At 34.0% G+C, this 23,189-nt stretch overlaps 1 long non-coding RNA gene across 3 annotated transcripts in view; it reads left to right on the plus strand.

Moving 5' to 3' along the window:
- The window catches only part of LOC128676025 (uncharacterized), a 43,428-nt gene that overhangs the window by 17,309 nt on the left and 2,930 nt on the right, over positions 1-23,189 (plus strand). For 2 of the 3 annotated variants that reach the window (XR_010370097.1, XR_008405360.1), the window contains exons 2-4: positions 17,428-17,581; positions 19,973-20,086; positions 21,778-21,971. This is a non-coding gene — a long non-coding RNA (uncharacterized LOC128676025). The remainder of the gene's footprint in view (positions 1-17,427; positions 17,582-19,972; positions 20,087-21,777; positions 21,972-23,189) is intronic. The other variant, XR_010370096.1, reaches the window with a different exon arrangement.

The raw sequence follows: 23,189 nt of genomic DNA on the forward strand, positions 1-23,189 counted from the left end.
TATTTCTGTAGGTATAGCGTTTACATAAATATATTTGTGACCAGGATCTCCGTTTAGGTAAATAATTACCTGTGTTAGGAGATCCCGCTCTTCAATAACAACTTGTGTATGTACATTTTATGAAGTTATATAACATTTTATCTGTGCATTTTATTTTATATAATGTAATAGCTATAAAATAAAACAATAGTTCTATAAGGCGATGAATTGGAATGTAGATTGTAGAGGTAGGTACTTAACGTTGGGGTCTTGTCCTTTAACTGCTGAGTAAGTTTGCACTTTTTAAAAGATATTGCACATTATGCGTCTATCTTGCCATGAACTGCATTTCTGGCGTATAAGGCAAGAAGCTAGAAGCAAGTAGAACAGACCTCACCATACTGATCACTATGAAGCTATTGAATTTTGATTACTCAGTGGTTTTTTATTCGTGGACCCATTTCTGTTTGAATGTCAGGTCGCCACGAACAACTAACCTCGTTAATAAAATGTAATATCTAAATAAAAAGTGATAAAAATATTTAAAATTATCTTTTACTTTAAGTAGGTAATTAATATATACTTTCATCGTCATATAGTAATACTTTCGATAACAATTAAATCTTTATTGTTTATAAATTTTACGTTGGTGAAACTGTTGAGAAAAATAAGATGTCTTAGGTTAAGTAACAATTTACAAATATTTATATTTAAGGCATACAACAAATTCAAATTAATATTTTGATTTATTGATTGCATCATATTGAATGTTCTACAGAACATAAATGATATATACATACACTTACTCACCTATAGGTAAGTAAGTATACTTAATATTATGGAAACACTATCACAGACTCTATTTCGATACAACAGCGCGAGCGCGCTGCGACAAATTAGTCCCATAAACCAATTATGATATAACTGAAGAGCGTGGAGTCCACACCATGAATTGATGATGCTATTAGCTGGAGGCCAGTAGACGGGTGATGTCAGCAATCACCATCTGATTTATTGACACCACTTGCCAGGATTAGGGCCAAGCAACCAACTGAATATGCGTGTGAAATACGAATAGAAATGTTTAGTTACCGAATGGAGATCGTTGTAATAAATTATCATTTTGGTGTTTATCAATAGATTTCATTTTTTAGCTACCGCGAAAGGTAGTCAATTTCGCTTTCAGACCTCCAACTAACTCCACATTGAAAAGTAACTTTAATCTCACTCAAAACGAAGCACACTTCGTTTTAAGTAGTTTTGACGTGAAAGAGAGACAAACAAACACACTTTCACATTTAGAACGTTAGTATTAATTAGATGACTTCATCAGAATTTATCAATGATTGAAAAGAAGAGGAATCTTGAAAAATAATCTAATAATGCTGTTAGTTGGAGGCCAATATTCGATGTTGTTAGCAATCGTCAGCATCTGATTTATGGATACCACTAGCTAGGATTAGGACTACGCAACTACTAGGTGTGAACACAGCGTGTCTGTGCGTGAAGCGATCTTCTTGTGAAATTCAAATGGCTTGTTAGAATTTAGATACATTTTTGGTTACAAACTTGTATTTCGATAATTTATTAGTTGAAAGAAAAGCTGAAAATATTAAATCAATTTACATCAAAGATTTTCATTTCTTAATGGTATTTTTTTAAATATTATTGACGACCTCGGTCGCGCAGTGGTAAAGTGCTTGCCTCTGAACCGAGAGGTCCCAGGTTCGATCCCCGGTCGGGTCATGATGGAAAATTATTTTCTGATTGGCCCGGGTCTTAGATGTTTATCTATATATGTATATATTATAAAGTATACGAGGGCTGCTATTTATGTATCCGGAATAACAAAATTAAACAAACATATATTATTACATATGGTTTTATTGTTTCTCGAAGTATTCTCCGCGATGATCTATGCACTTCTGCATACGATGAAACCAATTTTCAAAGCACTTTTTCCATTCTGATTGAGGTATGTCCAAAACGTGTGTTTTGAACGCATCAACGGCCTCTTCGCGGCTCGAAAAACGTTGACCACGTAATTTATTTTTAATGTTTGGAAATAAATAAAAATCATTGGGTGCCAGGTCGGGGCTGTACGGCGGATGACCCGTCAATTCAATCTTTTGACCCTCCAAAAAATTATTTGTTTCAGCCGACTTGTGGCAGCTAGCATTGTCGTGATGAAGTATGATTCTGCGTTGTGGGTTGTTCTTTCGTATTTTTTCAAAGACTTCTGGCAAACAAATGGTGGTGTACCATTCAGAATTAACCGTCCTACTATTCTCTAGTGGCACTGTAGCTACATGTCCGTTGATACCAAAAAAACAAGCGACCATTTGCTTTAAAGTGCTTCTCGCACGAACAACTTTTGTTGGATTCGGTTCATCTTGAAAGACCCACACCGTTGACTGCTGTTTAGTTTCAGGGTCATAAGCATAGATCCAGGTTTCGTCACCTGTGTAGATATTATAAACAGCTTTTGACGTGCCACGGTTGTATTTTTTTATCATTTTCTTACACCAGTCGACACGAGCCTGTTTTTGATCTACGCTCAAGTTGTGCGGAATCCAACGCGAACAAATTTTTTTAACAATTAAATGTTCGTGTAATATCGCGTGTATACTCGTCATACTAATGCCCAGAGACGCCTCTATCTCGCGGTATGTAACATGACGATCTTGCATTACTAATTGTCGCACAGCATCAATATTTTGTTGTACCACTACCGATTTAGGACGACCCTCCTTAATTTCATCCGTGAGCATAGACCGTCCACGTTGAAATTCCTTAAACCAATAATACACAGTGGTTTTCGATGGTGCTTCATCTCCAAAAGTTAAAATCAGTTGTTCGATGCACTGTTTTTGAGTTAATCCACGCCGAAAATCATAATAAATCATCGCGCGAAAATGTTCACGAGTTAAATCCATGGCAATGAAGACAAGCTATTTTCAAAATTGGCGCCAATTGAAAAAAACTAATGACAGGGACATGAAAAATATTTATTCTCTAGCCGAAGAGTTCTATTTTCAAATGTTGTAATTACTTTTTAAATATTCTAGAATTATTGGCCAGTTCCGGATACATAAATAGCAGCCTATCGTAGTATCGTTGAGTTAGTATCCCATAACACAAGTCTAGAAACTTACTTTGGGACTAGCGCAATCTGTGTGATTTGTCCTAATATATTTATTTGTTTATATTTATTACTTTATCGTAAGTTGCGTTGGCAATTTTATAAAAAGTATACTGATACTTTTTACAGTAGTTTAAGTAAAAAAAGCGAAGAGCTACTGAGCTCTTCGCTTTTCTTGAATTTATACATACCAACTTACGTATTAATATAGGTATACAAAAGATCTTTTTATAAAGTATAGAATTAACTTTAAAAACCATATGGTTATTAAAGTCAAACACAATAAGATTAATCAAGAAGATTGATATACCAATCCTAACTTTATAAATAGTCTTTGATATACATATCAACTAGTGCAACTTATCATGTTAATTTATTATTATTATAAAATGCGGTTTCCGTAAATCATTTCCAATAGTAATAACTTATACCAAATGATTATTTTTATTCGTATTATTTTTGCAAACCTATTTCAGATCTGTCAATCAAGTGGTATAGATACATGAGTTGTGGAATATTGAAGTGGGTCATTGTTTATTTACAAAAATGTCTGTCAATATAGAGGACGAATGATGTATTATGGAGTGTCAAAATTTTTGAACCGGTCAAAGTAGCTCGTTTGCCATATTTTTTTATTCGACGACCATGTTATGAAAAACTGTAGAGTCACCTTACAAAAACAAAAAGAAATGAGGCCTAGAATTCAAACTTAAGGCACGCCTAGTCTTTCTAAAATATGTATTAATATAGTAAGTACTCGTATTTACTATTAGAAACTGTGCTGTTAGGATTTTTCTTGGACTTTATGTTTACGTTCATTGTAACATAAGAGTTATAACCACCACTACCCTAAGGGGTAGTTTGCACCGTCAATTTTGACGTTGACTCTAAACATACGCAAAAAAAATGTCAACGGCGCGCATGTTAAAATTAACATCAAAGTTGACGGTGCAACTCACCTTTAGCTTTTCTGTTTGTAAACTGGTAATAAAATTTTACAACATACTAGATTCTAGCCTACGTTTGTATTCAACTTAACTACTTTTTTCACTTTTATGTTCAGTTGTAGCCACAAAGAATAATGTTTCACGCATAAAAATGAGACAATTAAATTGTTTGCAGAATTTTCCAGGGCACATGTCCAAAACATATTCATATTCTGAGACGACATGAAGATGAAAACGAAAGTTAGTTTATTGCAAACCGAGTTTTGTTGTTACTAGCTGCTGACCTGTTCTATATTCTTTGTCTATATCAAGCAAATATTTTAGCTCTTTTTTCCTATTTTTTCTGCAAGAACACTATATTTTTATCAATATAGCAATTATTACAAAAAGTTTGAGTATTCTCAGCATTAGATCCTTCTACTATTATACAATATATTATTACAATATATTCATGAACTCGTGAAACTATTTTTTGTTTTACACAGCGCATTTCTTTTAGAGATAAATTATTTTCAAAACATATGCCAGATAAAACTACCACAAGGGGTTAGGACATATAACCTCGATTCAAACCAGACAGAAACTGTCAACACCTACTTACTTACATAGGTGTGAAAATACCAAAAGGACTCGGGAAATGTTATTACCTGCATGTAAGGTTGGAAGTCGTAAATGGCGGCCGCTGGCGACCTCCCAAGCTATCAAGAAATCTATTCAATTGCAAGAACCACGTGCTAAATATGTTATTATTTCATGTGTGGTCTAATTCAAATAAAACCGTCAACTAGTTGTCGAGGACCATCATTCATTGAGTTGATCTCTGTATATATATGCACTGTCGTGTCGTGGACTTGCTGAGTATATTTCTTCGTAATAATGCCTTCTAATCCCGAGTTACACGCTGGTTTTGCAGGTCTTTAGATTCAAAGTAATCCTAAGTAATAGAAGAAATATATCAGTATTATATTAATAAACAAATTTTGTAGTTGAACTAAGTACATAGCTTTAAATAATTCAATATATACCTATCTTCTTTACAAAATAGAGAATTGCGAAAAAAGCGAAATAGGTTGAAACTTGCCTTCTAAATTTCTATAATAAATAGTTACGACACACATCAACTCATCAATGGTAACACACCTGGACCTAGTAAACGAAACTATACCGTATCGAATGATACAGACTTAAGTAATAATATAGCTTAACTAAATTACCTACTTAACTGAATGTAATGCGACAAGTGGTCAACATAAGCGGGTAGCCAATCCTCTTAATAGTCACTATAACGAGCCGAGTTGAATATCTCCTAATCTGAAATAATAGATTGATTCCAACAGATTATGGACGGAAAGAGATACTACTTTGCTTGACCAGTAATGTTAGAAGCATGTCTCATGATGTCACCTACCATTGGATGTTATTTAATCCCCATCAAGCAAAGCCTTGCTTTATAAAAAGTGCCTTTTTTCGAATGATCGGTGACCAATCTTTTGATCGAAAGCTTTTTGAACTTTATTTGTAGATGTAAAGATATGCTTATCTAGACGCATGACTGCTCTATTTGGTTTAAACTCACTCTAAATACAATACAGAAGTTATGTAATAGTAATGAAAGCATGAATTACGTATATATTTTTATTACAGGGCCTAAATAGCTTTGCGATTCCGTAAAACTCGAAAGTACTTACAAGATATTTTCGATCAGATATTCAAGAAGATACAGAAGTATGAGTGATGTTATGTGCATCACTCATACTTCTGTATCTTCTTGAATATCTGATCGAAAATCTCTTGTAAGTATAGTGGACTACTCAAATGCAGATCAACCAAAACGCTGTCATAATAACCCATCAGGCAGCCGTCAGGACCACTTCAAACAAACTGAACCTAACATCAACGGTATTCCAGGAATATCGCGTACTAAAGCCGCAATGGCGGCTTTTTAATTATTCTCAACTAGCAACTCAGTTCAGATAAATAAAAAAGAAATGATCGGAATAGTACAGACTTTTTTGTCTAATAATAGACAAAATGATGCTTTGTTTCTGGTATTATATCAATCACTCTTTGTGGTATCTACTATAAAATACACATACACATTGAACAAATAATATAATACGTTACAAAAGCAGGCAGTACAGTAGAACATTCACTCCTAATAAAATAATTTTTAAAATAGAATCTCCTCAGATTTTCAAAGTTTTTATAAATATCACCATCAGATTTAAGAAGTTAATTAACCATCTCCAAATCTCTCTTGTTATTATTAAAAACACTTCCTCCTTAAAATCCACCTGCTCGAGTTTCATGACCTCGCCTTAATTGTGTGTTCAAGCTAAGAATAAAATCTTTTTGACACTATAAATATTATGCTTTGGCGCAAATTTATGTTAGAGCAGATACTAACTCCTCATAATAGATTTCTAAAACGTGATACCCCTAGATTTTGTGATATATTTTAATAACTTTACCGGTCGGTACATTAAACCTATGATATAATTATGAACACCTTATCTTTGATCAACCATCGGTATTGCACCAATACTTCCGAGAACTAACCACGTAACGGACGTGTGTTCTCGCTTGTTAATTATGTAATCATCATAGTTATTAAATATATCTTCGACAAAATTTAAATGCAAATAAAACGTTTTGTTGAAATAGCATATATTATATTTTCTAATACCAACGGATGGGACACGTAAACTTGTTATCAAACTAATTTTTATTAAGATGTCTTAGCTAGACTACACTTTCACTAAACACTCATGGTAATCAATGAAACCCTTGTCGATATACTTATACATTACAACAACACTTAAGTAAAGAGGTCACTTGCATTACGGTTGCACAAATCTTATCAAACCTTCGGCATTCAACGCCCTCTCTATTCATCAAATGAATTAAACTTGTGCAATATAAATTATATGGAGTGAAGATCGTTCTATTAAGTTTACGGAAGATCTCAAAAATGATAATCATGCGAAGAAAATTTAGACACAGGCAAAGAGTAGAAGCAACTAAGTTGCCTGCGACCAAGTTATTACACAAATTGGTTGTTTGATTTATTGAAAATTGACACTTATCTACATCGCCTGCAAACAATTTCTTTTTTACTTTACCTAGAGTATGAATAAAGAAAACATACAAATTAGCGATAAAATAAATTATAATAGAACTGGGAAAGGAAAGATAAAAGACAGGAAAATTCGCGCCATTATTAAACCCACTTGAACCGATCGATCCGAGTGGATCTTCTAGAATACTCTAGAATTTATGCTTCTAAATACCTGCTAAATGTAAATTACGTTAATACTAACATTTGAAATAGTTTACTGCACGCGAGCAGAGCCGCGGGCGTTCGCAATAATACCTCCCATGTCACAGTTAAAGTGCTTGAAATAGCTGGTTACTGCTCTGCTAATTTCGAACTAACATTTTCATATCAGTTACAGTCTGCGACGACTATTACTATTCTGTTATTATAAAGCTACAGCGTCCAAGTTTAGTACTTGCTATGGGTGTCCAAAACTTTACAACAAGAAAAAAGATTTTGATGACTTTTTTTATGGTGTTCGTAAGCAAAAATAAAAAAGTTCGTAAAAACACGAAGCTCTTTTAAAATAAAATTAAAAGACCATAAGGCAAATATACATATGATGCCATGAATTCAATGTAATCCGATAGAACGGATTGTTTAGACAGACAAAATGAAAAACAAATATGATTCAGTGAAAGGTCTCCGTCAATGGTATCAAAATTTAAAATCGTCTCAATGAAAAACTGTAACTAATATTAATAAAAATAGAAAAAAATGTTACGTTTCAGACTGTAGTAAGTAGTTGTCACACGAGTTCTCTATTTGTTTAGGAGATGCCTAATCTGTGTCCGGCGTTTTGCCAAATTGTATGATTTACAATAGGCCGGGTGGCGCGACGCGTCCGGCCTATCAAACTAAACACAGTACAGAAGAATTTCTGCTACGCTGTTACTTTTATAAATACTAAAAAAACATCTCTCACTATTACTCGATAATCATGGGAGTTGAAAAATAAATTATGACAGCATTAAATAAAGGTACTCGTACATATGTAGTACGCTTACTAAAATTATGATTGTGTTTTCAGAGCCGACTTAAAATATTTGTGTTGTATGCTTACTTTGCGAAATCTGTTTTGAGATATATCTGAGATATTTCGGCATCTAAAGTGTATTTATTTTGTGTCCGGCGCCAGTAGCCGACTGGTCTGTTGTCGGTGTTTTTTAAACTGTGTCAAACGTTTTTATTTGACGGGATAATCTTAAGAGCAGAAAAAGCGCAAGCCGCTGAAGATAATGGGGTAATAATTAAAGAAAAATTACCTTTTGGTCAAAGATAAAGTGTAAAACGACCTAATAAAGATTAATTTTCTTTATCAAAAGGAAGTAAACATAAATATTTTAATATATCAGTACGTACACAAACTCTTTGCTATATTTCGAATGAGAAACGAATTATTATTAAATTTATATAAATAAGTTTTTTTATTGTAAAATTAATATAAATAAGTTTTTTACAATTATATATTATTATAGTAAGTAAATATTGATGACAAATGATAGTGATTTAGTTATTCATAGGTTCCTAGTAAAAACCGAGTTCCTCCGAAAATGTGCATATGACCAGGTCTTAAGAATGCATTTATTATTAGATGCGCAGACGGCGCCTATCAATTTCAGCAATGATACAGATTGATGGCGCGCGATCTATGTCGACCTCTCGTCAGACACTGAAACTGTCAACGAAATTGCATTATTTCATCAACTTTTCATTTGTCGTCAGGAGTTCCAGGAATGCCTACTTTTTCTTCAATAATTGGCTTCTACTTGTTCAATGTTGGTTTGGGAGCGGAAAAACTTAGAATGTTCCAACTGCTTATTCATCCGCGTGGATTGTAAAAGTCAATGAAGGGAAAAGAAATAAATAGCGGGACATTCTTATAGCAACCTGTCATTATTTCAGAATTACTTCGATCAATGAGCCCACTATCCAGCTAAACGTGGCCTTCCGAGTTCCATAACTCTGGACTATTTCTACCCCATATTCGATAACTAAGTACTTTCGAGAAAAAGCTACTTATAGCCTTAAAAATCTAGAAAGGTAAAAAATGTCAAAATTATTATATGTCTACCAGTTTGCATTGATCATTTTCGCAGTTATACTTAATTACTCATAAATAAATCAATGTTTTTAAAATTTTAAAATGAAATTACTTAACTAGTGTATATTGATTACTTCCTTCGATTAAAATGTATGCCATGCACATTAACTAAGAATAAGAAGAAGAAAAAAATATGATGTTGGAGAAGGCTTCAAACAATCCATATACAAATATTGGTGCAAATATAAATATGCCTGTAGGAAAAAAGTAGACCTACTTATAACATCAAAACTATAAATACTTATAACACTAGCTTATATCTCGAAGACCTATATAATACATAACTTTATATTAACACTGCCAGTTATATCAAACTGAATCAACATTTTTTCATAATCAATAATTAGGTTATATTAATTTTCTAACACATCAATGTCATGGTACCCCACCGACCCCTTTCCTACAGACGGGCGTTCACCTAATGATCTCATCGTCCCAGAATAAAAATCACTCGTTTAGACCAATTGACTATGTTTATGGCCGCTTTCTCAGCGAACTGGATGCCCTACTTTATCTAGGTAACCATCCTTCCGCGTCCAAAAATTATTCTAGAACATTCGACTCCTGTCACTATGCATCTTTCAATACTGATGTAGATTATAGTATTTGATGTGATAAAATGGACACTCATCAGTTAATATAACAAAAGTTACATGCTCGGCAACATTTTAAAATCGGAGAATGTCGATATTCTAAGAAAAGTGGATTTTATGTGTGACATTTTGATGGACATTCAAATATAGTCAGTCCGGACTATTATGCGTGATTGCATGGACTGGATTGAGTTAACCCCGTGCAGTTGTAATCGTGTTCACACTTTTTTTAGACTACCTCAGCATTGGTCTCCATTCTACAATCCTATGCGATCACCAACCGTCCTTCATTCTTTCATGCTGAACCAATTTTACCCCGGTCACCACATACTTTAACCGATAAGTACTTATCACTTACATATTTATTATTATAAATATGTAAGTGATGTGAAAAAATCATGGAGCACTAGATTTGAGGTCATTTTTGGTGATGAGATAGTTGGAAAGAAAGAGAATAATAATAATGGCTACTTTTTGAATGGGGAATAGTTGTTAAAATATAAATAACTAGCGTTTAGCGCACTCGGGTCCCAGTTATATCTGGTTATGAGAAAATGCCATTTTTAATTATAAGAAGATTATTCTTCTTCTACTTTTGCGTATCATTACGTGTTACACTTGCAACGTTTATTTTTTGTAGGGGTTTTTGCTGCCTTCTCTATAAGGAGGATCACCCATTCATAAAACATACGAACTCGCCAATTTGTCTGTCTGCCGAGGCACACACACGCCTCCCAGACGAGGCTTTTACCAAATTTCTCTATGATGTACACCACTAAACATGTTAATCTTGATAATTGTCGAAATTAGTCCAGCCGCCATGATATCATGAGGTTCGCACTTTACCCCGACGGTTGCCGGGCCGTCTGCCGTGCAAAGAAAGAGCATCTTTGGAAAACTAATTAATGGTGTATCGTATCGTGTATAATCAGTTATCGGATACTTGCTAATTTTGGGTTCAGGAACAGTAGTATCGAACAAAAGTAGTAGGTACATTTTTATTTTGGATTTTATTATATAAAATATTAAAGTCTAAAACAACTTTAATTTTCGGAATAGCTTAAGCTATTTTATTTCTATCTCTCTATCGTCCTCGCATATTCCCGATTACATATTTGGGTATGTAATGCCGCAAAGCCAACAACTTTGAAGTTCGGTTGTAATTTTACAGCCTGTTGCCAACCGTCTTTGGAATTGCTATTATTTATGTGTCTTAGTCCCTTCATATACACGGAGAGTTTTAGAGTGGTTCTATTCTAGATTGGGACCACAAAGTTACTTTTAAGCTAATTAATTCTCGACATCTATTGCGATAACTTTTGTAATTTTACACATCCTCAATAATTTAAATAGTAATACTACTCACTACCCAGTTAATAAATTATAATTAATAGTAAAGTTACTTATTAAAAAGCATAAAGTATTTGGACTGACGACGAATGTCATCCGGGTTGTGGTACGGAAAACCCTGGGCGAAAGTATGAAACTTGACAGTTTTTGTGATTTCAGGAAATTGTTCAGCACTGATTTGTAAATACAATTGAACTCTCTTTTGTTTAAACATAGGTCAAATGACTCGACGTCGAAGAAATCCCAATTAGTCATGGTAATGAACTAAACGGCCTACCCATATTAAGACTGGCATAAGATCATTGAGACTGACGTTTGGTATTTTTTGTAAATTAGTATTAAAACCATATACTCATAAGTGCCAAAGTACTCACGAAAGATTAATTTATAGACGAAGCATGCAATACTAAAACTCAATATATTATGCAAACTAGTGAAGCAGTTTATTCGAGTGGACGGAAACCGACTGGAGAAAATGTGGAAACTTATGATTTGCCAAGTTTAGAAGTTATGTACAAACAGTCGTCCAAATTGAAGGAGGCTGAATATTTTTAGTAAAGCAATACATCTAATTGTGTTTTTTAATCGACAGAATAGAATGCAGAACACAGAGTGCAGAAAGATAATTAGATAAATGTGTAAGAAAGGCGCGAAACCATCAACACTGGCGTTTGGGCTGTGCTTATTGAGACAAATCTATGCGATGCGACGCGACGTAACACGAAAATATCAAATTTATGGATGTAGTGATCTATATAGTCTACAGGACGCAGCCACAAATTCATACATTTGAATTTTCGCGTCGTGTCGCATCACGCGCCGCTTTGACTCAATGAGAACACGGATCAGTTGGTGTCCGCTAATAATAAGCTAAAAATGTGCGAAGACACAGCAACAGCTTTTGTTGCTCCTTATGGAGTTATTTATTGCTGATAGTTTTCAGCTCGACAAAGACGTTCATCCATTTCGTATATAAATACAAAGATTTGGTTGCCATGCGACAGACAACACAAGAATTTGCGCGTAAAAATATCGTTTCATTAAAGCCAGACTCATCGTTTATTTTCGGGCTAATAACAATAAAGATTAACCTTCGCCTTGTGAATCTTGTACTATGGTTCGGAGCTATTTACACGTCATACATTGTACTAATAGTAATAGTTTAAGAACTGAAACTTGTATGTTTACGTTAAGAGCACGCTCGATATTAAGTCCATGGACGTATTTAGGAAAACTAATGCGTTTACGTTATCTACTTACGCGTAAACACACGTCAAGTTTAGGATTTACTGTTTTATTTAAGTTATATAGTATGGTCGAATTATAAAAATGGTCGAAGCTAAAAATAAAAGTTTCAAAATTTTTCTCTAAAAGTGTAGGAACTAGGCATTTGTTACTATTTCAGTTGCAATCAAAAATATTGATCATAGTGTTTGTATGATACCTAGCACTAGTCCTGAAATTAAGTATTTAACTCATAGTAACTTTTCAGTTAATTTTCATAAAGCTAATTTTTTGTACTAAAAATCCCTTGAGACCTATAACATGGAAGGAAAGGTGAACCCTACTAGTATATAATCTATAAGCTGCTAAATGTGATGTAGTGTATAGACACAAATAGCATTTTGTAGCCTAACAATAAATCCTTTGTTCTACATTGCTTTCCTCTCTTTGGCCCCCCAAAGCGAATGTTATTTCCTTACAAGCAAATAAAATTCCTTATTTATGATATCCAAATGGTATAACTCACGCGAGTAGAGACGGTACAATAAAATAACATCAACCACGTTTCTATGATGGCACTTGATGACGCCATCAACTAAATGAGTAGAAGATAAAGAAAAAGATGTTGCTAATGCTTGTTCTTTCATCACATTATATTGGGTTAATTTTATAAGTTATTTTTTTCACGTATTAACAATATAAATACACCTAAGTATCATTGCAAATAGAATACCATTTCCGAATTATTTAATTCTCTAGGATGAGTTAAAAAATACTTTAAAACTTTAGCAGGTAGTAGGAATAGTAGTACCTATTAGAGTATGAAGATATCTATCGAAGCGTAAACATAACGCAGCTTCTTGTTGCATTGGCTTATAGATTAAAATAAACCTTGTGTCTAGAACTATGGTGGATCACCAATAAGCTGAGTGGGCCGCAGCGTAGGGCGACTAATTTCGGGGGCGACAAAAATAACTAACATTATATCTTACAGAAATACCTGTTTTCATAAAAAAATAGTATTGAAAATTTACAAACATTTTACTATTCGGGTTTTAGGCAGTTGTCCGTAGTTCTAATGTCCAATGCAAATACAAAAGCAATTAATTATGTTACTGAGCGCTCAGCAATTTAATTTCTGTGTTTAAACGTGTAAAGTCTAAAATAATAAAAATAAATAAAAATACAATTAATTGAATAGCCTACTGGCGTATTTGTAAATCCACCACAGATCCAGAAGGTCAAGTTCGCGGAATCTGTTTCCAACCTGAAATGAAACTAAAACAAACAGTGTGCGTTTCTCGGAATTACACTGTATTCGATATCAATCGATGCTGTCCGTGTGTCCGAGCCATACTGAGCGATGCGATAGATTCGATGTTCAGAAAGATTGTCTGGTTTTCCTATTTATTCTATTTAGTAAAAATATACTGGAGTTTCAAAATTTAGCTATATATAAACGATATTGATATCGTTTAATTCAAAATTAAAAATGATACTGATCAACTCAAAAATTTTCGAAAGCTTGCTCAAATTATGAGTTTATGAGACAGTTTTTACTTTGAGTTCCATGTTAGGGGAGCTAAGTATAGACATCCGTTATAATCGTTCTTAATCTTATTAGCCCTCTTTCATTTTCCTTGCATCTACACTTAGATTTATTAAAACTCCGTCTACGTACAAGCCAAGTATGGATATACTTCTAGTATTTTCATAGTTTCTTCCCAAACAGTTCGGCGCAAACCCATTATCTTACGGGATGGGTTTGCACCCGGCTTTTTAGGAAAATACTGGAAGTAAACACATCTATGGCCTATGGTATAGGCTATTTATCATCCTACTCCACACGCTACCAGCCTTTCTGACACAGGGACGACGACTTTGTGCGCCTTAACTTGTTGCAATTTAGATACTACACGCACAATAACTACTTGTAATCTATTTTCCTTAACAAGAAATAGTTAATGTTTACTCGACACCATCAGTAAATTGAATACTACATACATAATTTTAAAATTGTATCTAGCATTGCAATTAAGACCAACTCTTAATGATTATCGAGGTGCAGATAATTGGTGACATATCTGCATCAAATGGCTGGAATTAATCCGATTTCGCATTTTGAAGTTGGAATATTTTATAATGCGTGTGATTAAAGCTGACATTTATCACTAGAGCAAACTTGTAGCTCTAAAATTCTTTAAATAGGTACCTATAAGAACAAAAAATATACTACAAACAGTGACTTAGTTGAAAATAAAACTCACTATTTTCACATAAATCATGATACACCCATAGATTCACGCTGCTTTGGAAACGAAGTGTCTCTTACGCAATGTGTCCTTAACATAACATGCATAGGTAGGTGCCATTCGCAAATTACCAATTACTGTCTTTTACTTCACGACGCGACGTTTACATTATATTGTGATGTAAATTTATCAGCCATTCCATAGAATTAAAACTACAGTTAATTAGCAATGATAAATTTTGAATGGTTACGTAATACCCATTCGTTCACCTCTCTGTGTGCTCGGAAATATCAGGATTACTATTTCGTACATAGCTGTCGGATATTGACAAACTAATGTGTGTAAAAATAATATGCTTTGTCAGGGAAAACCTGACTTGTGATTCATTATTTTCTACGTACTTTATTTCATTTCTTTTTTTCTCTGTTGAGTATTTCTGACTTTACCATAGGGCAGAGTGTCACGCTCAGTGAAACATAGTCATAGGCAATTCAAAAAACAAAAATGCCTATGGCGTTTTTCCTCTTATTCCATCTATAGGGAAAGTAACTACAACTACTCATAAGCTAAATAGAAGTTGTTATAAAAAGTAATAATAAATCGTCGGTTCTATCATTGGTTCTATGTTCACTTTCGCTCGTCGTTAACAGTCAATATTTCATTTCCAATTCAATAACCCCAGCTCGACGGGTGCGAAGTTTTTACAATAACCGTTTTATTACTTAGCTTTCCATTCGGTCTCCTTAAAAGTGGAAGTGTTAATAAAACGTTGCGTTTAATAAAATTTTAACAGAGCCTTTTTCGTCGAACCAATGGCGACTTCGGAATTCGGATTCGAATTATTAAGATGCGGATTGAAATTTGTCGGTTGAGAACTGAGAGTGAGTCAACGTACTTCCTCTGTCTAATTCTATGTTCTTAACTCTTCTGCTCCAATAGGCAGAACTACTTGTATTTATACAAAACATAGAATGAGTTGCGATTAAAAATATAAAATCATTTCTCCAACCATTGCTTGACATGGTTTATGGAATTGTTATAGTTGGAGACTGGACATACACAGTTGTTGCCAAGTTCAGATATAAGTAAGAAACATTTTTCAGGATGTACCTAAACATATAACGATAATATGAGATAATAAAATCAATTGAGTAACAATATTATCCGGTCAGATCGGTTCGCGCGGGAATTGATAGGTTAATTAGAATTTCTCTTGTCAGAATCAAAATCATTTATTTCAGACTTTAGCCCGGCCCTGCCCACAAAGCCTTACAACACTAATTCAATTAAGTCAAATAACATTTAGTTGTGTTCGTTATTAATGACATTCTGTCCATCTTTCTTTTTACACGACCATGCGTAGGAGATGACACCCACTTGGAAAACCACAGTCGTGTACTTAGATACAGTTTGTCGATACGTCAATCATCCATTGTACTAGTTAATTCATCTGATTGACATTTAAAACAATTGATGCGAAGTTATAATCAGCAAAATATTTAGAGCCTTTCACTTTATTATGTTTAACTAGGTCCTGAATATCTAGATTCGTGTCCTTTTATGTTAGTGATAAATATCTTATATAAACCTACATGGATGCCCTGCTTTAGATTGGTTGTGCAAACTTATTCGCATAAAAGTACGTGCAATGGTTTCAGAAGGTTTCAGTGGTACAATGAAGGCCCTCATATGAATGGCGAATGCGCCGAGGCATCGTGAATGAATATGTTAATGTAGTGCAATTCAATTCATTCTGTGACACATCTGTATTCATCAACCAATTGCTAAAAGCCTACACAGACGAGGGGCCAATGCTGTGTTGTAAAAATTTTATATACGTAATTTAAAAATACTATTCAATTTTTGTAGTTACCTTTATAATATAATATAATTAGAAAATTGTTGGTATCCTGTTATAACGATCATTATATTAATTGGCCTACAATAAAATCACTCTATATATTCTCGTATGTCCTTGGCACCTAATAGGTATCAATAGCTTCCCAATGAGGATTTACGTCACGAAGGCGGCCAGTTGTAAAATCACAGTCGAATCATCAAAATTGTACGTTTTATTTTTACATATTAATGCGGAGCGGAGGAAGAAATAAAAAGAAATACAATTTAAAAAGCATTCTGACTGACCGGAATAATTTAGTAGCTACACGATGTAGCTACTAAATTATTACTATAAGCTACATCGTGTAGCTACTAAATTATTCCGGTCAGTCAGAATAGTAAAATCAAATAAAAGTATGTTTTAAAATTTATCTAATTAAACCAATTTTACTAACAATACATAATATAATTAATTTTAATAATTTATTAGTAAATAAACAGTTAGTCCTCTCAGATCCCCTCTTGCCTAAATATTTATCACGACGTGTGTGGTCCCTGTATAAGATCACTTGGTATTCCGTGCACAAAGTTTTTTAGTGTAATCGCTAGGGCTCACTAGGAACGTTAGATCGCTTTTATAGATAGCGGATTCATTGTGAAGTTTAGAACAAGACTGTTTCGAAAATATTTTGACTTTTATTTTTCCTCTCTATTTTAATTTCTACTGGATATTTTTTTTATTTATACTTCATTTGATATACATTTTATAACCAGGTTATAAAATTATACTTAAATTAAATAACTCGAATAATCCTTAAATATTATATAATGAAATTCGTAGTTTCGCGTATAAATAATATTTAGGATATAGTAATGATACTTTTTGATTTGTCTCCTCAGCGTAGGACTCGAGATGTAATTTGGGAGTAATGGAGCGTGTAATGGTGGGCGTGGGTTGGGACAACGACTCGCCCATAACAAGACATACTCCACTGGGCACGGCTGGCAGACTATCGTGGCGGCTGGTGTTCTGGTGGCGAACTGGCGATACAAAGTAATCTCTGTTTGTTACTATAATGTATACTCTCTTCTTCTTATGTACACTGTAGTTGTGGAGTGAGCTCCCTGTCATGGTTTTGTCTAGATACTACGGTCCAGTTCTTCAAAATGGGCGTGAAAAATATATGAATAATTAGCAACGCGCGCGTGAGCATACATCATCGAGAATCATCATGACACCCTTGGTGTTGCCATGGTGCCAGATGAGCCGTATGTCTGACCTTTGTTTGTTCAAAATAATTTAATTGCCCATAATAAAAACAAAAAAGTACAGATATTGAAGAGTAACTTTAAGGCTGCCGCAAACTTATCACACGAAGTTATTTTTGTTGTATAAAAAAAAGGACTTGGTTGGATAAGACACATGAAAGTTGAGTGGAGTGGTTTATGTGGAAAATACGGTACTGTAATCACGAGCCGAGCAAGTCCACACCTGGACTAAGATGTTTGAGATGACAATGATGTAAGATGATACAATCAAATGAAACTTTTCCATGAAAAATAGAGTATTGTAGGAAAAAAAATAGACAAAAAGTATAAAGTGCGATTAAATTCGAAATGACTAGAAAAAGCTCAGCCTGTATAGTACTCATGTTTATTTACATTCCTGGCAAAACAAAAAATACTATGTCGATATTGTTGGTACTTACATCAATGGTGATGTTCAGCCGAGCGGTCTATTGATACTTGATAGGTCAAACTTCCGGCGACCCTGAGGCCACTAACACCATTCATGAGCCAACACTTGTCTGCCAACGATAAGCATCAAACAACGTAAAAGCTAATTGATTTCTCACCCGGCGTCCTATGTGAGCGACGGAACGCTGCACGATGCGTTGCTAATTGTACGTACAGTACATTAATGTTTTTAATATTTTTTGATAATTATCAGCTGCACTAACCAAATGCTCTATGCAAAGCACGTGTGCATGTGCATACTTATGCTTGCACGCATGCATTTAAATTATATATAATCGCGCTGCTGGCTAACTTGAATATACTGCTTGAACCAAAATAAATACATTCATTCAAACATATTTAGTATTTGCGCCTGGTCGCGCTGCCATGTCTGTCATGTCGCTCACCTAGGACTCTGGGTCAATAGCGTATATTTTCATCAATGGAGGCATGTTATTCGTTGACGCGTTTCGTGATTTGTTTGACTTTATCAGCGACACGACTTTGTTAACTAAAACAACTACTTACTTAATTGCATTAATTAGTATTCAGCACACGCCTAGAATTAGTTGTAGGTATATAGTAGTATCACCATAGCCGACCGACCTACTTGGTTCCTATTCTTACAGTCCAATTTCCAATGCCTCCACGCAGGGTAATCGTGAGAATATTTTTTTTTTGTTAATCTATATTCATATGTCCTGTTGGCATCTACATGAAGGGCTGTAACTTTTGGCAAAATATGCCATAAGAATCCTATACGTTTTTAGTTACAATAACAAGAACTATACGAGTACTTATTAAAGTTTGATGATCTATAAATTGTCAGAAACCACGCCTCCCCAGTGAGCCTCTAGGAGACGGATGTAATTTACCATTCCGCAATTAATGACTATTAAAATAATCTAATAATTTCTACTAAACTGTCTATAAATCAATCGTTATATTATTATCAATACACATTCAATACAGGTATGTACCTTCTACGTCATTGTCATTTAATGGCTATGTAACTGCACTTTTATTAATAAAATTGCATCAAATATTACGTGTGTACTAATGACGTACTTATCTGATAAATGATAAATACTGTACGAATCTGTACTTGAGGGCATTACCTCTACTTTATACGGGTCTAAATGTACAGCGTGATAATTAAATTAAATACTATGACGTCATGTGGATTAATATGGATTCAAATGTCATAACCTGTATAGGAGTTAGTACTCACTATCCAGTTAGGGCAACCGAGGTCACGTCCGAAATGGATATAGTTTGTAAGGATAAACAGGATATTATATAACATTTATGCTAAAAAAAATATATCGGTCTTACATTTATTGAATTAATACAGCAGGCAAAAAACATATAATCTAACTAGCACGTGGCGAGGTGTCATTTTTTTCTTCATCACGCGCGCGCTTGAAAAAAAAATATAGGTACCTAATTATTAGTGATCTGTACTCAGACAATACGCTATAAACATCATACTTACTCCGTGTTTTAATAATGATATCGTGATTGAGATTGAAACAATGCTCATAGTTTCGAAGCCCGTGGGTTAAAAATGTGAGTTGCCTATCTGATTTGACGCATGCATTTATTAGCTCTTAGTTCTAAAGTCGTCTTTGTTTTGTAAGATGGATGCTTTGTTTTCTCTTTTATTTTTCTGTATTATTAATGTCGTGCGCTTTTTTTTATTTTGCAGATCAAAAAAAGAACATATGGAACGAAACATTGTTGGGAATCGTTTTATTAAGAAGACTACACGGAATGGAAGCTTCCTGTAATCTTATTATTACAAATCCCATCAGTTCATCTAGTAAGTACTCGGTATGAGAATACGTAATTGGTCAATAGTTTCTATTTAGTTTCTTGTTCTTGTTATTTAAGACTGTATATCTCCGAATAAAATAAAATAAAAAATAAAAATGAGTTGACGATGCTATAGTATTTCTGTTTGATCGTCGTCGCTCTGTACACAGATTATATATAATACTCAAGTACTCTAGGTTAATAAGTATTCTGTGCCCTAAGTACTCCGTTAGCTTTAAGTTACCTCATGAAGATTCTAAGCTTTTCACTCTGTCATGTCGATCCTCAAATACAAACCACACAGTATTCATCACGTGCTAATGGTAACAGAAGTAACCACGAGCCCACAGTTGCCAGTGAGCCGTGAACTAAATTGTCTGCAAACATAAAACAACCATCTCGTAAATTGTTCTTAATTTAGTCTAGGTAAATAATACCCGGTCTAGTCTGAGTTCTAGATTCTAGATACCATTCGACTCGTTAACGTTAGTCACTGTAACTTACACAACATTTAGACTGAGGAATTTTAACTAAACGTATACACGCTGTATTATGTCGGTTAATAAAGTTATTTATTGAGAATAAACTCCTAAATGTTATTATTATATGTTTGTGTGACAGATTTTATGTTCATTCTTGTTAGTGCGAATCATGTTCAGATAATTAAATGCTTAATCAAAAACTCATATTAAACGACTATTTTCAATCTCAAGTTGATTTCAAAAAACTGCGTCTGCGCAGCTAATATTAAATCGTTATTATAGTAATAAAGGTATAATAATTAAAACTGTTTATATATCAAGTGGTTTATTAAGTACAAATAAGTAGAATAGTTATTTATTTTATGTATACTTACCTAATGCATCTCATGAAATATTAATTATTTATTCCTAACTAGTCAAGATTTCAATGAATTAAGTATAGTTCGAGTTTTTGTTAACCAGTCTGCATCATATACCTTAGTTACTTATTTTCAGAATAGAATATTCTCTAAATTCTCACAAAATTTAACCAATCTGGTATCATATCTGTCTGTGCGAACTTTCTCCTAAACAAACTCCATAAAAAATACAAGCGCCACCAATAAATCAATTTTACAACAACGAGGTCGAGAGGCAATTATATCTTATTTAGTAATTGTCCAATTCGTAGTTGTACTAGACCATGAGCACTAAATCAATTCAGACGTTAGGCCATAAAATCAATTTGTTTTATACGAAGATGATCTAAGTGACGCATGGCCATATTCAGTCAGTAGGTGACAAAACATTTAGTATCAAGGGCGAAAGAAATCATTACAATTAGGTAGCACTTTATTAACGACTAGCGGCCCGCCTCGGCTTTGCCCGGGTAAAATCACAATAAAGAAGTACCCTATGTTACTCCTGAAGGTTTCGTCTATTTCTGTCACAAATTTTATCAAAATCTAAAACTACTGAATCTATGCATGCAGTAGTGATGGTATGCATGCAGTTTTTGAGTTTATTCATTACAAACAAAAATATAAAATCTTTTCTCTTTATAATATTATTGTGTTGTACGTACAGTCAAGCAAACAATCCAGTACCTCTTAGAATGTACCTAAATTACTCCATGGCAGGTAACTATATCCTTGGTCCTTCAGTTAATGCTTAATAATTTTTTTTTTTTAATTTCATTATTTTGGGATGTAAGCTGTAAGTGCGCATTTCTTTTTAGATCCATGGCCGCAAATGACAATTTAACACTAGCATCAAAAAACGTATATTACATTCAAACAAAAAATAGTGATGACAAATGGGAACTGTAACCTTCTAGAAGTATCCTTCCGACAGAGCTGGTGGTGAATCCTGATTAGGCCTGGCGCCGGCAGTGGCTGCTTACGGATGATACTCTCGTAACTAATTATATTGGTACGTGTTGGCTGGTCGATCTTCGGTGTCCACTGTAAAAAAGATATTTTAGTACCATTATCATACCTTTGATAACTTGTCCTTTGGTAAAACGATACACCGGTCAAACTGACGATAGGCAGGAATAAAGAGGGTCCAATTACGCATAATTTCCATGCAAAATAACAGTGAGGTCCACTGATGTTTTGCGTGGAGCGAAAATACAGAGTAATACAGAATTTCCCGATAGTGGTAGGTATAAAAATTTGTATCAATCTGTAGACATAAACGCAGTAGGTACGCAGTCTCATAGAACTATGATATTATAGAGCTCGTCTAGTGAGAAATTGCTAGCAATTTCCCAAAAGATTGTCTTAGTGTATCTAAATCGTGATGTCATGCTATGTCTGATAATACATTTTATACTTATGTATACTATGTAATTAATTTGTGCAATAAATTATTATTGTATTGTATACCTATGTGATAATTAATTTGTAAACTTGTCACAAAATAATTCAAAAAAGATTTCGCAATTTTCAAATTTATTTAGGTTTACGATTAGTGCGGACGCGCGAACTCTCCTCAATCCAGTAACGATTTCTAGTATCTAATTTTACGATACAAATCCGTCCAGCGGAATAGATTTACGATTGTATGCATGCAGAATACGGGTCGCTATCGTCATGATGTCATTTATGTTTTATTGCCCACACATAATACAACTGTTCGGCGATTTCCCTCAGATTTGCATACGAATAGATCCCGGCCCGTGCCCTTGCTTCGCTACATGTTGATCTAAGCAAGCGAATACATCAACGATTCTTTTTTCATTCTTTATATATATATATATATAAGTTTACATTACGTAACCACCGTACGTAACCACCCCAAAAAATTTAAGTAAAAAAAAAAACAGTCATTACACCGGGACTTAAAAAGCCCTATTCTCATATCGGCCCAGCAAGGTTCAAATAATTGCTCAAAACAAGTTATTCAAATAATTGCTGCCCTCAGATCCAATAAATATCTCTAGGTAGATGCGTCCGAGAAAGAACGTATTAAGAAAAATGCAAAATGACTAGTTCCCAGGACTAGTTAGTTAGTTACATTTGCTTATTAACCTCTCCATTGTATTAAATATAAGCGGGATATGATATGATACCCTTGGTATAATAGGATATGTCAATTACAATTACATAGAAACCCTCAAATGGAGCTTAATCCCGCAAATTTTAT

Source organism: Plodia interpunctella, chromosome 15 (assembly GCF_027563975.2).
Source record: "Plodia interpunctella isolate USDA-ARS_2022_Savannah chromosome 15, ilPloInte3.2, whole genome shotgun sequence".
Taxonomy (NCBI): domain Eukaryota; kingdom Metazoa; phylum Arthropoda; class Insecta; order Lepidoptera; family Pyralidae; genus Plodia; species Plodia interpunctella.